We start from the raw sequence: 13,023 nt of genomic DNA, 5'->3' as shown, positions 1-13,023 counted from the left end.
CAAGAAGGAAAAAGTCATGTGGCTGTCTGAATAGAGATGGTCATCTGGTGGTTAAAAGTGTGAGATTTGGGGGTAGCTAGGTGGCGCAGTGGATAGAGCACCAGCCCTGAATTCAGGAGGACCCGAGTTCAAATGTGATCTCAGACATTTAACACTTCCTAGCTGTGTGACCCTGGGCAAATCACTTAACCCCAGCTTCAGGGGAAAAAAAAAAGTGTGGGATTTTGTTTTGTTTTGTTTTTGTTTTTAGATTTTGTTTTGTTGTTTTATTTTATTTTTTTGCAGAGAGAATTACAGATAGTGGTGCCACAATAAAAAGGTGTATGGAGGACACTAAAACAGTTTCCCTCCCCCATTGCCCCCAAAAAACAAAATCCCAGAAACACACATACACACACACACACACATACACACACACACACTTCCCAATTACACAAAAAGTCTCACTCTGGAAACACAAAGATATTGTCATCAAAAAACTTGGTTTCCCAGTTAAGTCTTTTGCTGGCAGCATCTGGGTCTCTGGCAAGCACTGCCAGGTGTTTGTAGAATTAGGAATTACAAAGCCATATTCAAAGAACTACTCTTCTAGAAACTGCCCCTTAAAATAAACTTTTTGTTCCAAAGGATAGATCAAGATTGGACATACTCTGTCTGCCTCCAGGTTCTAAACTTACTCATAATTGAATATTAGGTTCCTTCTAATGTTATCGGCTCCCTCCAGATGAAGGGAAAGCAGGAAAACAGTAATCATTTTTGATGTAGCATCTACTGTGTTCGAGTAACTATGCTGAGCACTTGAGTTTTTATTTTTCTCATTTTACATTTGAGAAAACTGAGGCAAAGGTTAAGTACCTTGCCCAGGGTCACAGAGCTAGGAAGTGGCTAAGGCTGGATTTGAATTTCAATTCCCAATGCTTATTGCCTTCATTTAATTTGCCAGTGTTAGTTGGCATCTCTCTAATATTGTTTAACCAGTTGATGTCTTTTCAATTAGTTTTTCTTTTGAAATTTTAACTTCAATTAGCGTTTACAAAAAAGATGTATTAATATACATAATTGTGTGCTTGAAGAACCAAATTATGAAACCCTCTTTCCTCTATACCTCAATTCTTAAGGAAAGTAAATTCAAACTTAAAGTGGTAGTTACAAATGGTCTATCCACCACCAGATTTGCTCCAGAGAGCAGTATTTCTACAGAAAGGATCATTCCTGCTCCAAGGTAGATTCACTATGGGTCAGGGTAGTTTCTTGGAATTTCCTGTTTTCTCATATCCAGACCCTTCCCTCAATTCATACAGCCTGCCTCCAATTTAAGACCTCCAGTAAGGTAAGAATCTCCTTGGCAAGATATTTTGCTTAGGGAAAAATCTAATTCTTTGAAAGTTCTTTGTTGTCCAGAATTGAATTGAGCTTCTTCCTGAATTGGCAATTTCAACCCTATCATTCATCAGTGTACATACTCTAGGATCAGTCACTGAACTGGGCATTAGTGATACAAATACATAGAATAAAATAATACTTGCTTTCAGAAAGCTTACAATCTGAGGAGATGTACATATATAAGTGTGTCCAGAGTAAACATAAAGAAAATAAATACAAATTAGTTAAATTAAGAACAGCAAGGTAATATATTCAATTGAGCATCAGGCCTGAAGTCAAGAAAGACCTGGGTTCAAATTCATCCTTTGTTATGTTCTGTTTCTCTAGACTGTAATCGTTCTCTGGGAGCAGATCCCTTGGGGAGCTTCTGGGAGCAGCCTTGTTCCAGTTCAGTTCAATAATCCCAAAATACAGCCAGGAGTTAAAGTCCAAATCCTTTATTGTGTCCTTCAAAATCCTGAATTTTTTTCCTGGGCCTGGTTTACTTTAGTAAGAGGCCTATTTCTCTTCTTGGCTCCCAAGAACTTTTGTCCGAATGTCTCCAAATCCAAAGGTTTGTCCTTCAGCTTCCAGCCTCTCATCCTCCCAATGTCTCCAGCCAGCATAAATGTGGAAGTTGGAATGAATCTTGATTCTTCCTCCCAGAGAGTGGGATTTCTGGTTTCCTAGAAGTCAATCCTAGTTGTGAATCTCCTCCCAGAGAATGGGCTTGTCCTTTTATATGTTCTCTTAAAGGTGTGAAAGATGTGAACTCTGAACTAGAAAATTATTGAATACCATGCAAAATTAGACAACCAACTTAGTATCTTTAACATTTATTAGTTGTGTAACCCTGGGTAAGTCACTGTATTGCTGATTTTTTTCAGCTCAAGTCACAATTTTAACTCTTCAGGGAACATTTTATCCCATGGTTCATACCTATATAATCTCACAAGAAAATCTGGAGGTTAAGGATGGACTTTTGCAGAAAAAAGCTGCAATCACTGAAAGTGTTAATTTATAAATTATGTTTTATATTTTTTAATGTTATTCATTAAAATGATCTCTTTGAAGACAAGAACTCTTTCATCTATTTATTTTGTATTTTCATCACAGTATTTTGCATATGGGTATTTAATACTTGCTGAGTTGAATGAAATCACTAATTTTAACATTAGATGTAATTTTTAAAAGATATAATATTGAGTATTATTTGAAGAAATATAAACATAATTTACACATTTTCCAGATTAAACTTTTAACTATTACTAGCCATTGCTAAATAATTAATTAGACCTTAGTTTCTTTATTTTCCTTTTTTTAGTGTTTTATTTTCCCCCTTAACAAGTTAAAAACATTTTAAATATTAACTTTTAAACTTTAAGTTCCAAATTCCCTCCCAACTCTCCTCAATGAGAAGACAATTTGGTATGCATTACACACATGTAGTCATGCAAAACATTTCCATAATAGTCATATTGTGAAAGAAAATATAGACAAAAAGAACTAAAAAAAAAAAAAAAAAAAAAAAGTAAAAAGTATGTTTTGTTCTGTATTCAGATGCCATCAGTTCTTTCTCTGGGAATGTATAGAATTTTTTATCATGTCCTTCAGAGTTGTCTTAGATCATTGTATTGCTGAGAATAACTAAATTATTCAATTTGTCATCTTACAATATTGCTGTTGATGAGATTCAACTCCCCTTGATTCCTGGTCAGGGAGCCATCAACACAGGGCAGGGAGTTGTGGGAAACCCCTTCTGGTTGGTGCAGGTCCTTCGTAAATGAATTTACAAACCCGAAAAGTTAAACTGGCAAAAGAAGTTTATTATTAGAACTGAGAAGTCAGCTTTTGCAGGCTGACTTCCTTAGTGGCAGGGTCCTGGTAGAGAAGTAAAGATCTAGCAGAGAAATTTGGTTGGAGAGGTAAATAGGGTCCTGTAAATAGGGAAGGGTTGCAGCTATGCCAAGGAGAGAGAGAAGTTCCTTGCCATAATTCCTGCTTTTGGGTCTTCTGCAAGGGATTGAACTGAAGCAAGCTCTTGGTGGGGGTTGGGAACAGTTTGAGTTGGAATCAGAATAGAGATTCTTCTAATTGAATGTGTCCCTGGACTAATCTCCAACTCAATAGAGTTGGATATAAATCTTGATCTCTAGCTCCCCCTAAGTAGGAGTGGTTCTCCATTCAACTAGTCCTACCCAGATAACAGAATGAAACCACTTTATCTTGATCCCCTGAGGTAGGTCTCTCAGGGGAGAGCTTCTCTGAGAGACTTTCCCAAGTTTTCCCTCCAAAGTCTGAGAAAAAGAGAAAGAAAGAAAGAGAGAGAGAGAGAGAGAGAGAGAGAGAGAGAGAGAGAGAGAGAGAGAGAGAGAGAGAGAGTGTGTGTGTGTGTACGTGTGTGTGTGTTTCAGGGCTCCCCTCATCACTGTTATTTTATACATATTTATATGTTACTTTGTATCACCTTCTATAAATCTTTCCAGATTTTTCTGATAATATCTTGTTCATCATATCTTATAATAATATAATGATATATAATATCTTATTATAATATTCCTTCACAATTATATACCACAATTTGTTCAGCTATTCCCCAATGGCTGGATATCCCAATTTCCAATTCTTTATCCCCAAAAAAGAACTGTTAAAAATATTTTGGAGGGAGCAGCTAGGTGGTGCAGTGGATAGAGCACCAGCCTTGAATTCAGGACCGAGTTCAAATCTGGTCTCAGACACTTAAGACTTCCTAGCTGTATGACCCTGGGCAAGTCACTTAACAGGGGGGGGGAAGGGGGGATGAATTTTGGTATGTATAGATTTTATTATTTTTTTCTCTCTTTTGGTATACAAACCTACATAGTTCCAAATTGTTCCACAAAATCATGTCATGATTCTACCAACAGTGTATTAATGAATTGTTTTCCCAAATTCCTTCTACTATTTGTCATTTTCCTTTTCTGTCAGAACTGTTTTAATTTACATTTCTTCAGTCATTAGCAAGAGCATTTTTTCATATAGTAACACACAGCAATGATTACTTCATCTGAAAAACTACTCATATATTTTGATAACTTATCAATAAGGGAATATATATAAATTTAATACACACATACACATATTTGACTCAGTTGTCTATATGTTGGAGAATTGAGGCCTTTATCAGAAAATCTTCCTTCAAAATTTTTTTTCAGTTACATTTGCTAATTGTATTTCACTGTATTCTATTTCCCCCTCAGTTTATTCTGTATTCTCTCTCCTTTCATCTCCCCTTCTCAAAAGTGTTTTGCTTCTGATTAACCCCTCCCCCAATTTGCCTTCCCTTCTGTGCCACACTTCACTTCTCTTATCCCTTTCCCCTCCTACTTTCCTGTAAGGTAAGATAGATTTTTATACCCAAATAAATGTGTATATTATTCCGTCTTTGAGCCCTTTCTGATGAGAGTAAGATTCACTCACTCCTCTTATCTCCCCCTCTTTCCCTCTACTTTTATAACTTGCTTCTTTTATGTGAGCTAATTTACTCCATCCTACCTCTCCCTTTCAATTTCTCCCAGTACATTTCCCTCTTACCCCTTAATTTTTTTTAAAGATATCATTCCTTCGTATTCAACCCACACCTGTGCTCTTTTTATAAATACTTCTAACTGTTCTAATGAAAAAGTTCTTATGATTTACAAATATCATCTCTTCATGTAGGAATGTAAACATTTTAACCTTATTAAGTTTCTTAGGAGTTCTCTTTCCTGTTTACTTTTTTGTGCTTCTCTTGAGCTTTGTATTTAAAAATCAAATTTTCTATCCAGCTCTGGTCTTTTCATAAAGAATGCTTAAAAGTCCTATATTTTATTGAATATCTAGTTTTTCCCCAAAAGGATTATATTCCGTTTTGCTAGGTTGGTGATTCTTGGTTGTAATCCTAGCTCCTTTGTCCTCCAAGCCTTCCAAACTTTTGATATAGAAGCTCCTAAATCTTGTGGAGCTCCACAATACTTGGTTTCTTTCTGGCTGCTTTAATATTTTCTCTTTAATCTGGGAGCTCTGGAATTTAGCTATAATATTTGTGAGTTTTCATTTTGGGATCTCTTTCACAAGTTGGTTGGTGGATCCTTTCAATTTATCTTTTACATTCTGGTTCTCGAATATCAGAACAGTTTTCCTTGATAATTTCTTGGAAGATGATGTCTAGTGTGTTTTTTCCACAGTTTGTTGAGTCTGCTTCATTTGGGGCTTAAGATTAATTTATCATCAAAAATCTTTAAGTGATATTTTTTTCTTACTAGAGAAAAGATTTTAAATATTTGTTTCACAAACCTTTTACACTCTCTGAAGACTTCCTCTATTCACCCTAAGAGGAGTCTTTTCTTAGCCATTTATGTGCCTTTTGAGTTTCAGCTGTCCAGAGAGCAATTGCCACCCATCTGCATACCCATAATCAAGAAACTAAATGACTCTCTCTGGTCCATGATAATCTCTTTCCCATCTGGAAATAGATTCTCTGGCAGTTTTGCTTGATTCCTTTTTCCCCTTGTGAGGGATAGAAAATCCTATCCAAAAATGACTACTCAGAGATCACTCATAGAAAAGCAGAATGATTTATTAGAATCTCGAGAAGCGGGTCCCATCCTGGTCTGTGAGCCAGATTCACAGCAGGAGAGAGCCACTCTCTTGAGGATGTTTACAATTTTTATACATTTCAGACAAAGAACCTCCAAAATCCCACCCTCCATAGGTTGTGATTGGTCATACAATTCTGCACTCCCCCCATTTTGGTCAGTGGAAGGCAGTCGACAGGTGATTTACAACATTTGGTCACTTCATGCTATATTTGGACAATGGAATGCAGCCTAGACCTTCACATGACTGGGGCTTAGTGACCCTGGTTTACGTTAGCTAGCAGTTTCTGATCAATATGTGCTTAATCTGTAAATTCTTCACCATGTCTTACTCCACACAGCTCCCCACTCCTAATATGTAAGTGATTTTTATCACATGCTCTATGAAGAATTTACACATTGCTCAAAATCAGTTAACAAGCTTACACATTGTTTATCAAGTTCGCTATCAGAATTATCCCCTTCCAACACCCTCCGGCCTCTTTTCTGGAGAATCATCATTTTAACAGCATCCTCTGGATGCAATAATTTTGAAAGGGATCGTTGGACTATTTTGGTTATTAGTGTAATCATACAGGGTAAACATAATGGTAACAGTATAATACCACTGATAGCCCATATCATAAAAGTTGTTTCTACCAGCTACCATCAAACCAAGACACCAGCTATTAGAAAAAAGGGATTTACACACCTGTACAGGCACATGAACTATTCTGCGAATGCCTTTTGTAATTTCTTTTACCACTTGTCCATTGTCATCAATTTGCATGTAACAAGTAGACAAGTTTAATTTCCCATAGAACCTCCTTCCTCTGCTAGCAAATAATCTAAAATTAATCTATGTTATAAAACAGCTTCCCTTGTTTAGGTGGCCTGATTGACTAATAGATCAAGGGCCTGAGCAGTTTGGTTAATTATTACCTTAAGGACTGCCTGTAGCCTAATCAACCAATTTAACACATATGTTAGTGTTCAATACTCCCCCAACTACCATCCTGGGCCCATGTTTCCAGTCTGTATTCTTTTATAATTCTCTCTGGAGGCCAGGCATCTCCCCACCCATTGGCATCATTTGTTTGGGTCAAAGAAGAATCAATGCAGGTTAGGGAGCTGTCTACACTTCTTGTTTCCCTTCCCACATCTTTGTATAACCGTATCCCCAATTACCTGCCAATGCTTGATGAGAGAAAGAAAAATTTAGGTCTAATTATACCTATATAACAAACCCCAGTCCCATTTTGGGGTAAATGTGTATAAGTTGTCTGACCACAGATCAATAATGTCCCTTCAGGGCAGGATTATTTTCATACTAAAATATGAAGGGTCCACTTGAAGGTGGAAAATACCTCACATCCCAGGGACCTAAGGGTCCTCCCCCCCCCCATATTAGAATTACATCTCCAAAGATGACTTTCAACTACCCTTTGGCAGAGGCAACCATTTTCCCCAGTTAGATCCTGATGGCTCCAGAAACTATTAAACATTTTCCTAACAGTGCCGTCTCTATTCTCCCACTTCCATTCCATTGAAATATAAGTTGAACCTGGTGCTATGCTATTCAAGGTTATTATACATGTTCATATCTGGGGTCCCTCTGGATCAGGGATTAAAAAGGCAGGTGGCATTTTCCTCACACACCCCTCACTACTATCAGAACGTTGGATATAGCAAACTACTGATCCATCATAACAAGTTATACTGGTTTGATTCCATCTATTCACATTCCTACTGCAGTCTATAATAGCTCCCTTCTCTGACCTGCAAGTAAATGTCCATGTACATTCACTTTCTCCCATCCATGGCCCTGTACCAGTCTGATGTAGGCAATATCTCCCTAAAACTGGTCAGGGTCCAGTGATGCTTTTCTTCTGCTGACTAGAAACCTGTTCCATTGTGTACTACTGACTTGTTGCTCAAGCTCCAGGCCAGAGACAGAGGAACAGGAATCCAGGGCCACTGTGTAAATTGATCAGGTCCCCCACATATCCAACAGTCAGTCAATTTAAAGCTAATGGCTATTGTTTGGATCAGGGTTTGAAAGGTATTTTCATACCCCATTGCTCTCGAGGTACCAGTACAAAGGGTGTACTCACATAAAACATACATGCATATACAAGGCACAATCTCCAACCCTTTAGGTTTGGTTCACACCCCATTCTCCTTACTAGTATATAATACCCCTAATTCCTAACAATACAGTTCAACAAATTGTAATATCTAGTACAAACAACAAAAATTCCAAAACAGTTCCCCAAATGAGATAAGTCAAAAAGATTATACATGCGCAATTCATCAGTCTTTGCTCAGCCACACTTTCAATGTTCCTGGATCAGTCTCTACTGCCCACTTGTTTGGCACATCCACAGGACCTTTGACTCGAGTGTGATGTGTCCAACCTTTCTTTTTGGTGCATATTGCCATATCTATAGTCAACAGGATCTGGAACGATCCTTTCCAGCTCAGGGTCAGCTTGTCCTCCTTCCATGGCCCAACCAGGACCCCATCTCCAAGCTAGAACTTATGCACTGTGAATCCTAAGGGAGGAGTCTGAATAATAAGCCCTTTTAGTTGTAAAGTTTTCAGATGTTGCAATAAAGACATGACATATTTTCCTAAAAATAAATCCTTGGTCTCAAACATTGGATCCAAGGAGGAATTTTGAATCCCTTTTAGATAAGAGCAACCATACAATAATTCATAAGGTGATAATCCCACATCCCTTCGGGGTTTTGTTCTAATTCTTAATAAGGCAAGGGGAAGGCAAGGTCCAGGGCAATTGTGTCTCTAACTCCAATTTAGTCAGTTGCTGTTTAATTTCCTTATCCATCCTTTCCACTTTACCTGATGAGGGCAGATGCCATGGAATATATAAGTCCCATGATATTTTTAGAGCTTGGGCCACAGATTAGAGGATGTTAGCCATGAAACGGGTGCCTTGGTCTGAATCTATCTGCTCTACCATCCCATACCCCGAAATGATATGCTCAAGGAGTATTTTTACAACTGCTGAGGCAGTTGCCCAGGCAAGGGGAAAGGCCTCCACCCATGAGGTCAGATGGTCCAGTACAACCAGCAGATATTTGAGACACTGCACTGATGGCAGCTTGGTAAAGTCCACCTGTATGCTTTGGAACGGCCTGATACCAGGGGGCCTTCCTCCTTTTTGGACTTGTCATTGGGCCGCCCTATTCATCCTCTGACAAACAGGACACCCGCTGACCAGTTGCCTGCTATTGTGTACAAGCCAGTGCCACAGATTTAGCACCACATCACACAGGCCTTGGACACCCCAATGACTGCCCTAATGTAAATATTGGAGTACATGTCTCATACCTGCTGTGGTCAGTACCTCTCTGCCATCAGGAAAGAGCCAGTGCCCTCTTTATCCTCCTGAGCGCCAAGGCTTTGAGTTTCCTGCTTCTCTTCTGGGGTAAGGGAAGGTGGAGGCATTGGAGGCAGAAATGCCAGAATTAGCACCATCATCTCCTTTGTATTTACAGATTCCTCTTCTCCAGGCTGTCTGCAAAGCAGTTTCTCCTTATCTCAAATGAATCTCCTCTTTGGTGTCCCTGCACATGAATCACTGCAATATTCTTAGGCAACATAAGATTAGTTAAAATTTCAGTGACCAATGCCCTGTGTGCCAATCCCTTTCCTTTGCTATTTACCATTGCCCTTTATTCCCATATTTTCCCAAATATATGAACAATTCCCCAAGCATATTTTGAATCCATATATACAGTTCCATTCTTTCCTTCAAGCAATTTTAGGGCTTGATTTACTGCATATAATTCACAAATTTTGAGCTGACCACTCTTTTGGCAAGAATCCAGCTTGAACCAGAGTCAAATCTTCCCCATTATCAATAGCATATTCATTTTTCCTTTTCCCATTAACTGTTCGTGAGGAACCATCTATGAACTTTCAACAAAGGACCTCCTACAAATCTTCCCTAATCTTAGTTTGGTAATCAATCACATTTGGACAATCATGTTCAAGGGACACATGTTCCCCAGGGGAAGCAGATAAGAACATGGCTGGATTAAAGTTATGGTCTGGTGAGAGTGCCAAATCATCTCTTTCCAATAATATTGCTTCATATTTTAAAATCCTTGAATCAGTTAGCCACCTCTCGGCCCCTTTGATTCAGAATTGATCGAACCTGGTGCAGGACACTCACTATTAAACTACCCCCAAAGGTTAATTTCTGACTTTTCTTCTACCAAAAGTGTTGTGGCTGCCCTCCCCTTAATTGTGCTAATACTTCTAAAGCCACCCTGTTTACTGTATTTACATATAAATGAAAAGCCTTTTCCAATGATGGCAAAAGTAATACAGGGGCTGGCATTTCAAAACTTTGTTCCCCTTTTGAATCCCATTGAGCTATATCAGGCTTCCCTTCCAACAATGAGTTAATAAATGCTTAGTTAATAATGCATATTCATCAATCCAGGTTCTACAATACCCCACCAATCCTAGAAATCTCTGGAGACTCTTTTTTGTCCTAGGCTTAGTAATTTGAAGAATCCCCTTCACCCGTACAGGGTCTAATTTCTTTTTCCCTAAGCTTATAAAATGGCCTAAATATTTTTCCTCACATTTCACAAATTGCCATTTGTCTTGGGCAACTCTTAATCCCTGTGCCCCAAGATTACTTAACAGACTGATAGTAACTTGGGCAAGGTTTTTCCTCCCTGCCACAAGAGGATCATCTACATACCGTAAGACTTTTAGCAGTAAGAAATCTATCCCAGAATGTTCACACAATTCTTACATACCCAAGTAGATGTTTCATAAGTTGAACATTATACCAATCATTTTGCTTTTAAAATACCCAATACACAGAAAAATCCCAAACTACATATTGCCATAACAAAAACATTTTCAAAGGGACAAAGGCAAAAACTATTATACTTGGAATCCCTTTAAATAATTGGCATCAATATAATTAATCAGAACTTCCTATTTTCACATAAAAGAACCTGAAAAGTTCTTAAAAACATCACATTTCTGATCATATTCTTTAACCAAAAAAAAAAAAAAAACCAAAAAACCATTATGTTTCAAAGAAACAAATATTCAGTCAATTAACATCTTGTGAGAGCAGCCTATCCCCCCCTCCCCAACTTCAGCAGTTTGGCGGGAACCAGGAACAAAGAAGGCAATTTTCCACTGCTGCCCTTCCCCCCACTCAATTTCCTACACAGGAATTCTTCTCAAGATTTAGGCAATCAGTTAATTTCCTTTCTTTTTCCAACTGATTCCTTCTTGACATCATTCAAGTTTCCAATTTACTCCTATAAATCAACCCTTTATAAATCTCCTGCATTCTCTTCTCTAGTTCCCTTCAGAACTTTTTAAGATTCATGATACAGTGAATAGCTAGATGACCCCATAAAGCATAACTTACAATATTAACAAATTACCCAACATGTTTCAGAAGGTAACATACTGAATCAAACTAATATAGCTGCTTTTAAAAGTTTTCTTTCTTTTTGTCTGAGTGTTCTTCTAAGGGTATTAGCAGCTCTTTCTCATGGGTCCAGGCAGCTTTTATGACCTCTTCTGCCTGCGTTTCGATCAGATAAGGCAAGTCTAGCAGGCTCTGAAAACTGCTTTAAGGGAAAAACTTTCCCATCTGTTTAAAATAGCCAAGTTCCATTTACTTACAAATTAGTACATCAGGTTAAAAAGATTTAAAATCACGAGCAAATTTTCAAATAACCAATTCCCAAATTTCTTAATCATTGTTCTTACAACTTAACAGGGCTTTTAAATCAGCAAAACATACTAGGGGCTTTTCCCAGGATCCCTGCCCCTGGAGAGAATGTTTCACCTTGAACATTCTTCCTTCTCAGAATCCAAACGGAGTTTCTCTAAACTTCCAAGCCCATTCTCTCTGCCTTCCCAGAGAATGCCTAGATATTCCATGATTTAAGACCAATGCATTCTGAGCCACTCTGAAAGAATTACTCCTCTGATTGAATCCCAACTCCCAGCAATTCAGCCTGATATTTTTCATAGCCTTCAACACAGAGGCTGAACTCTATCTCTTACGAACTTGCTAATTTTTAACACAGGACAAAAACAATACAAAGCAGACAAACATACATACACAGACATAAGTAGAGCTCTTATTTTCACCTTTTACATTTCTTTTTATACCTAGCTACTGTCCTGACAAATTCTTTGGACTGTTTCTATCCCATTTTTACAACTTGGTCTCAAACCAAATTGTCAGTGGAGGCCATTCGTTACTTCCTGCCATGTAGCTAACACGAAAGAATCTCTTAGAGTGTCCTTCCATTGAAATCAATAGCAAGCAGTCCCACACAACATTTTTTGAGGGCTAATCCCTCTGGTCTCCCTTGACCCAGCCAATAGATCTCCAGACTTCCAAGCTCACCTCGAGAAATATGTGTTTTTCCTTTCAGACTACAGCTGCCGGCCCATCAGGACTCTATTTCTCCTTTTTGTCTTCAATTCTGCTTTACACTGAGTATCTCTGCCTCGGGTCTTTTGTCAGAGAGGGAAGGAGGCTACACACTCAGAGCCAGAGAACACAGAAAAAAAACTAGCTGTGGCCGCGCCTATCCCCTTTCGGGATGTGCAGCCATCTCTCCCAAAGACTCATCCCGGACCAAGCCCCCAAAACTGTGAGGGATAGAAAATCCTATCCAAAAATGACTACTCAGAGATCACTCATAGAAAAGCAGAATTATTTATTAGAATCTCAAGAAGCGGGTCCCATCCTGGTCTGTGAGCCAGATTCACAGCAGGAGAGAGCCACTCCCTTGAAAATGTTCACAGCTTTTATACATTTCAGACAAAGAACCTCCAAAATCCCACCCTCCATAGGTTGTGATTGGTCATACAATTCTGCACTCCCTCCATTTTGGTCAGTGGAAGGCAGTTGACAGGTGATTTACAACATTTGGTCACTTCATGCTATATTTGGCAATGGAATGCAGCCTAGGCCTTCACATGATGGGGCCTATAGGTCTGGTTTATGTTAGCTAGAAGTCTCTGATCAATATGTGCTTAG

The 13,023-nt window shown here is 38.5% G+C and overlaps 1 protein-coding gene and 1 long non-coding RNA gene across 3 annotated transcripts in view; one reads left to right on the top strand and one right to left on the bottom strand.

The window, feature by feature from the left end:
- The window catches only part of LOC141544451 (uncharacterized), a 35,974-nt gene extending 23,474 nt beyond the window's left edge, over positions 1-12,500 (bottom strand). The window contains exon 1 of the long non-coding RNA XR_012482606.1: positions 12,385-12,500. This is a non-coding gene — a long non-coding RNA (uncharacterized LOC141544451). The remainder of the gene's footprint in view (positions 1-12,384) is intronic.
- FAR2 (fatty acyl-CoA reductase 2) overlaps positions 1-13,023 on the top strand; it is a 163,579-nt gene that overhangs the window by 78,114 nt on the left and 72,442 nt on the right. The gene's annotated exons all lie outside the window — the stretch shown is intronic.

This window comes from Sminthopsis crassicaudata, chromosome 5 (assembly GCF_048593235.1).
Source record: "Sminthopsis crassicaudata isolate SCR6 chromosome 5, ASM4859323v1, whole genome shotgun sequence".
Taxonomy (NCBI): domain Eukaryota; kingdom Metazoa; phylum Chordata; class Mammalia; order Dasyuromorphia; family Dasyuridae; genus Sminthopsis; species Sminthopsis crassicaudata.
This window is presented reverse-complemented; position numbering and strand designations above follow the sequence as displayed.